This window comes from Macrobrachium rosenbergii, chromosome 55 (assembly GCF_040412425.1).
Source record: "Macrobrachium rosenbergii isolate ZJJX-2024 chromosome 55, ASM4041242v1, whole genome shotgun sequence".
NCBI lineage: Eukaryota > Metazoa > Arthropoda > Malacostraca > Decapoda > Palaemonidae > Macrobrachium > Macrobrachium rosenbergii.
Window position 1 is genome coordinate 71,892,663 of NC_089795.1, and position 7,143 is coordinate 71,899,805.

The window sequence follows — 7,143 nt, forward strand, 5'->3', positions numbered from 1 at the left end:
CTGTCTTTGGTACATAATTTTTTATCAGAAATGGAACTTATAATAGTTTTAGCTAAACGTCGCGGCAACTCTTGCCCTTATAATTTTTCAAAATTCTTTACGTAGTCTCTAACTTCATTTCTGTTTGTAACTAAACTGAGTTTTCTTATATTTTAATAACAAATGCAAATATCTCACAGATTACCAAAATGAGTATCAGATAACAAATGAGAATAGAAAAGTCTTTTTTTTTATATTCTGATTTCCCGTTACACTAAAGCATCAAATATCAAAGTACTTGGTGCTTACAACAATTGAATATTCTCATATACTGAACATTAGCATAAAGTATAAAGAAGATAACAACAAAAAAGAGCTGAGGATTCGGAACTCCACAAATATTTAATATGGTCTTAAACTCAACAAAATCCAATTCCAGATGTAAGACAAGAATTAAGCATGGTTGTAATTAAATGAGCATTATCATAATCTTGAAGAAGAGAACTGGACTTGGTCATAATCTTATCACTTCCTGAAATGGTCATGGACTAAAAAGAAATAAACATGGCGGAAATCTAGTAATGTGCTCAGCAAGAACTGAACGTGGCCGTGAACTAAACGAGAGCTGAACGGACACGTATACTAAACCACTTGAAAGCATAGTTATATAGTTTATGAGCATATAAACTAAGGAACAATTAAACGCAATCATAAACTAAATGGAAATAATAACCCTGTAAGAAGAACAGCTTACGAGGGGTAGTCATTAAACGCGGAATAATGGCTAATGTATGCAGAATGTGTAATGAACAACGGAACTTGGTCCTATTAACATCAGACGGCTGGTCCAAGAAACAGAAATGGAAGGGAGAAGAAAAGGGAGTGAATAAAGAATGGGATGGCTATGGAGTGAAAATATCAGAGTTGGGCTACAGAGTAAAGGTAAAAGAGAGATGAGATAAGTAATTACGAAAAAGTAGTAGTGAGGTACTAAATTGAATAAGTAATTGCGTTGATGAGGTTAGATGAAAATGAATTTAAAAAGTATATATATTGGTAAAAAAAAATTTTCTCAGCATCAGGCCACATCTCTTAACAATAGGTGGTTCGGTCATTGGCACGTTTGTGGCATAAACTGCTGAATCTTAGATGAATCGCTTTCCGGAAAACTTGCATAACTTAAGCTGGTTCATCAACTGGTTGTGGAACCGTCATGCATTACTATTTCTACAAAATTCGTTCTTGGATATCAAGGTCTTTTCTTTTAATACCTCTTTTACTCTATCTATCCTATGCTTGCTAGGTCTTTCTCTCCTCCTCTCTCATAACACTTACGAATTATGCACTTCTTCACCAAAATGTTGTCGTCCTTTTTCCCTATGCAAGACCATCTCTAAGTATTGTAATCTATCCTTTCTCTTACTTTAAACATTTTACTGCTTCTACATATCCACATTTCTCGCACTTTCATCTCAACAGCTTCAACTTTTTCTTCTTTTGCATTCATCATCCAGGCTTTACTTCCATGAAGGGGAGTCGGCTAAACAATAAATAATTTTTAATTGATCTCAGCAACTTACGTTCTACACTTTTATCATAAATAGTTTTTAATTGCTATCAGCAACTTATCTTCTACACTATATTTTCAACACCATTTACATTGTCTGTTTATCCAAACTTTTTTTAGGTATTTGCTTTCCACACACAGTTTTTGACTTACAAGCATCTTTGTAACTTTCATAACAAACACTTGGTTCACGCCTTCATTTTCTTATATAAATCCTCTTTGTTCTTTCCTTGCTAATCCATCAATTTTGTATAAAAATCCTACCATATACCTTTCCAGGTGTAACATTTGCCATATAATTCTTAAGTCATCCGTATCATCCTTACCTTTATACGCTGGTAACTCGGTGGTTTCAAGTTGACTTTACATTTTGGTGATCCCGAGTTAAAGCTCATTGTCACGAATTGATAGATTTCACTGAGTCGAAAGGACTTTACTGTGCTTTGGGGCTAGGGGTGGTGGGATAGATTTTATTGAATCAAAACGACTTTACTGTGGGCTAGGGATGGTGGGATAGATTTTATTGAATCAAAACGACTTGACTTTGCTGTGGAACTAGGGATGGTGGGTTTAATGGCACACACAGGTCAACCTGCTGACACTCTTACGGTTACTACCTGGTTCCTTTTGGTCCTCCCTTGGGTGGAGAGGGCTTGGGCAGTGTGTATAAATTTGGTCTTCAAGACGTTGTGCAACACTTTGCTGCATATGGGTGACCTTTAAATTAGTCTCATCGGAAATACCTAGGAAACATTTGAGTGAATCGGTCACTAATGTGTGTGTGTAAATATAATCCTAAATGAATAGGGGCAATATCTAAGTTCTTAAAGATGAAAAAATCAGAATCTTCACACAATGGCAAATGATTATTCATGAAACTTGATTCCTCTAATACGCTTCTCCACTTGAAACGACATGCAAATATGAATCATTTATGTAGATGCACCATGTTTTCAAAAAGTTTATCTTTTATTTGAGGTAGGAGGTCACACGAGCGGAACAAAAACTGATAACCTTCAAATAGTATTTGAACTTTTAATTCCGTGTCTCTTCTCAAATAGTTTGCCACGTTACGACCAGTCTCAAACACACTAAATTTATTTTTTAAGAGGAATTGACTTGCAAATAATAACTGTGTGTGTTTTCTCTGTAAACTGTTGCAACCAGACAGTTTAATGTGTATAACAGTGCTGCTTTTTCCCTCATCCTCCTTTTGGTAAATAGATGGGTACGATGCTTAGCCGAGTTGAAAGGTGGCGAAGGGGGCCGGGAATATTTTGTCAACCGGTTCCACAGATCCGTGGCGTAGTATTCATGTCTCCACAAAACCTGTTCTCAGAGCCATTCGACGGTATAGGACAGACTTCCGGCTATATTCATGTCTGTGTGGATAACAGTGCTCTCTCTCTCTCTCTCTCTCTCTCTCTCTCTCTCTCTCTCTCTCTCTCTCTCTCTGACTGCAATTTGCGTGCTGCCACATGCATATCATATTTTGTGCAAGTAATTTTCATGTTTCGCATAACGCTGTTTGACAACAAGCGCTCAGGCAAGTGTAGTGACCTTGCCGCGTTCCGATGAGGTAGAATTAACTGTTTTCCATATTTGGTCATAAGTTATTTCATTCTAATTATTCAAAAACTGGAGTCGGAACTGTCAGCGTTATCTACGTTTAAAATGCGTTATATATATAATATTTGTGATAAGGGAAAAGAGATTACACGTTTACCTTAAGTTTTCAGTGCTTCATTTCCTTTTGCTCTCTACATAATTTATTTGTTGATTTGTCAACATTTACTTCATGATTAATTTTTCACTTTATAATGATTCTTTTCCGTTTCCTTTGTTCTCTTTTTTTGTACTTACAGCCAATTTATTCAGTTGAGGATTCGCAAGATGGTGGCCTGTCGGCTCGGTATAAGTAAATATCAGCACATAATAAATAACATTATTATAATGGTACGGTATTTAATATTCCTGGTAATTCTAAATATTTATGTGAACACTCGCCTATCTGCCTATTTACGAGTTTACGTAAACAATGGATATTAGGACTTGCCCAGTATGCCCAAGGTTGCCGTGTGCGTGAGGGATGATGTTATCATACGATCATTAAACTTTATTTTATATTTTGGCATTATGTAGCGTAATTTATTATTTTTTGTCTCTATCGTGTATTATTATTATTATTATTATTATTATTATTATTATTATTATTATTACAAGGATAAGTCGTCGTCTTCTTTCTCTGCATCTTTTCCCACTCCTATGTGGGGCGATGTTTCTGACAGCTTTCCTCCACCTGGCTCGGTCAAACACATCGTCCTCTGACAATTGTTTGTCTCTCAGATCTTCTCTAACTACATCCATCCACCGTCGCTTTGGTCTTCCTCTTGCTCTCCCACCAGGCACCTCCATCGGCATCTCTCTCCCTCCCTACATATGTCTCATCCCTTCTCATCACATGGCCATACCACTGCAGTCTTCTTTCCTGGTCCTTCTTTGATAGTTCTACAACTTTAGTAGTTCCTCTTATTCTCTCATTTTTATCCTGTCCATTTTTGTTACTCCACACATCCATCTGAGCATTTTCATCTCTACCGCATCCAATTTCTTCTCTTGCACTCTCTTTACCGGCTATGTTTCTGCTTCATTCATCAAAGCTGGTCTCACTACTGTCATAAACACTCTTCCTTTAACCTTTATATTGATTCGGCGGTCTCACAAGACACCTGACATCTTTCTCCAATTTTTCCATCCAGCCTGCACTGTGTGTTATTTCTACATCCAAATTTCCATCATCAGCCACTGTTGAACCAAGATACTTGAATTGTTCTACTCGGTTCAACCTTGTGCCTTCCTTACTAATCTCGGAGTCTTGATTTCATTAAAACTTAAGTATTCAGTCTTCTTCCTACTGAACTTTAAACCTCTGCCTTCCATTACCTTCCTCCGTTGCTCTCGTTTTGACTCCACTACCCCTCAGCTGGTGCTGCATAACACGATGTCATCAGCAAACAACTTGCGCCAGGGGCATGAGGTCAAAAAGATATGGACGTAAAGCAGATTCCTGATGTAAACCAACCCGCACTGGTATCCATTCAGTTAACCCAACACTGCTTCAGTAAAATTATCCAACGTATTGTAATGTTCTCTCTCTCTCTCTCTCTCTCTCTCTCTCTCTCTCTCTCTCTCTCTCTCTCTCTCTCTCTCTCTAATTGAGGCGACCATAAACAGAAAACTGAATTGACACAGTGTTGTAAAGTTTAAAGATTTAGTTTAGGACTTGGAAATCAAACTATCCGTTAAAAGAGTAAAATAATTTATTGAAATATTTTGTCACATCCGTTTCTTCTTTTAGTGTTAAAATAAATTCAGTGGGTGCAGTATTATTTACAATGTAATTTAGGAGTAAATTTTCTAATAAACAAATCTCGTATGAGCGAGTTATTGTAACCCAAATCAGCCATTCCAGTTGGTCAAGACACTAATATGGGATGATTAATTTCTGCGAAACATATTTGGGAAGATTAAGGTCTTTACGTTCTCTCTCCTTTTAGTTTATGTTTGTAATTTTGTCACGCACCTTTCTGCAGTTTTGCAACGGAGATTGCCCGAAATTCGTATTCAGGCAACTTTTGCGTAATTACCGCTTCAAGAATATATAGTAATCGCACCAACCTTTGAATTTCGTTACTGTAATCATTAGAAACAATAACTACACCATCTTTCATTTAATCTGCAAATAAAAGAAAGAAAAAAAAGAAAATGAAATAGTGTAAGTGTCACTCGTGTTGTCCAGCCCCTCGTCCGAATCGCGTTGCTGAGCAACAAAAATTTCAGATAAAAAGAAAAAAAAAAAACTGGTTCTGCAACTTCGAGAATCTGGATCTGCATCTCAAGTTGCTGTGTTTGGCAAGGTTGGTCATCTCTATTTCATTATCAAGGCTAAGGCTGCTGTAGCATTGACTTTGAGAGAGAAAAACAGGTAACTTGCCCAGAGAAGGAGAGCCAGAGAGTGAGTGACGAATTTTATTTTTTAACTTCCACGCGTGACTTGCGTATACTCACAAATATTAAAGCCTAATATCGTTCATTATTAAATCTACTATAACTTACACACAAGGGGAATTATAATTGATGATTGACTTTGCGACGGGTAGGATTCGAACCTGGGCCTGTGGTTTGGAAAGAACGATAGACTGACCACTCGACTATCGAGATAGAATTCCCTTTTGGGCTAAAATTATTCGCAAGGTTTAGTGGATTCGGTGTTAAACTATGGTTGTGGCTTAATGCGTCTTTAATCGTAGGAACGTTATTGTCTCCATAAAGTTTATTCTTTATTTCACTTTTGTTGCTGTTTCCTGAGTCTGTTATTCTTCGTTGGAGGCTGTTCTCATTCTCTATCTTTGCGTATTTTCCTGCTGACAATTTAATTTTCCATAAGCTGATGGGATTTGTTCAAAATTTATTATCTTTGTTTATATATGGTTGTATCTGGGAGTTGTTTGGTTTGAAGTCGTCACATTATATTAGAAGCCGGCTCAGTTTCTATGCAGAACAATCTGAATACATCTGCTAGTGCGTAGACATTCAAATTATCAACAAACAACTGTTCACAAAGAGAGAGAGAGAGGGGAAAGCATAGACCGAGACACAGCTCACTGGCCTGTCTACTAGGCAGTCAGAGACTAAAACTATCTTCTTCCTAAGTTGTTATGAAAGCTAACGTAAGGACTTAGTTGGTTGGAAGCATACAAAGGGCTACGCTAGGCCTCATGTTTCCTGTAAAACCTTATCCTTTTGGACATTGTCCGTGCTGGCAAAGGTCGGATAAGTCTAAGCCAACCATAAAGATTTATCAGTGGGTGTCCCAGGAGCAAGAGCCCATGCTAGCATACAGCTGGTTTAATCTACAACAATTAAGGATGGTTTAATGTAACAAAAGCTCCACTTATTTACGGGCTGCTCATATGGATAAAAGCCTGGCATGTGGTCAGCTTAGCAGACCAGCGACATACAGTAGAGGAAATTGTTATTAAAGTTATAAACTAATACAGTTAAATCTGGAGTTTACAGGGTAAGCACGTCACTTATAGGAAAGTGTAAACTAACATATTGTATGAAAATATAGTGTATTTTAGGATGAAACGCAAGCCCTTTAAAAAACGTAATTTGAATAGATCTTGTCATTTTAAATTGATACTACATATGCACAACATTGGTCTGAGAGAGTTATCTGCTCTACAAAACAGCGTGCGTATCTGTATTTGGATTTTGAAAAGAAACATTTTATCGATGAAGTATAAATTGAAAACCTTTTTGTTATGGTAATTCATAACGTTTATATGGTTATTAGGTGTCAGACTCTTATTGCCCAATAATTTGTACAAACCAAGATAAAAAAAAAAAAAGCAACATTTGACCATATAGTTTTTGCAAAATGCCTGTAGATACACAATAGACGGAAAAGTGACACTGTGGCTTGCTGTGAGAGTACTAGACATTATTCAAAAGGGATCTGCCATTCATATTTTAAAAAATTTGATATAAAAAAAAGTCATGAAAACGTCTTGTACCAAGATATTTTAGTAAAA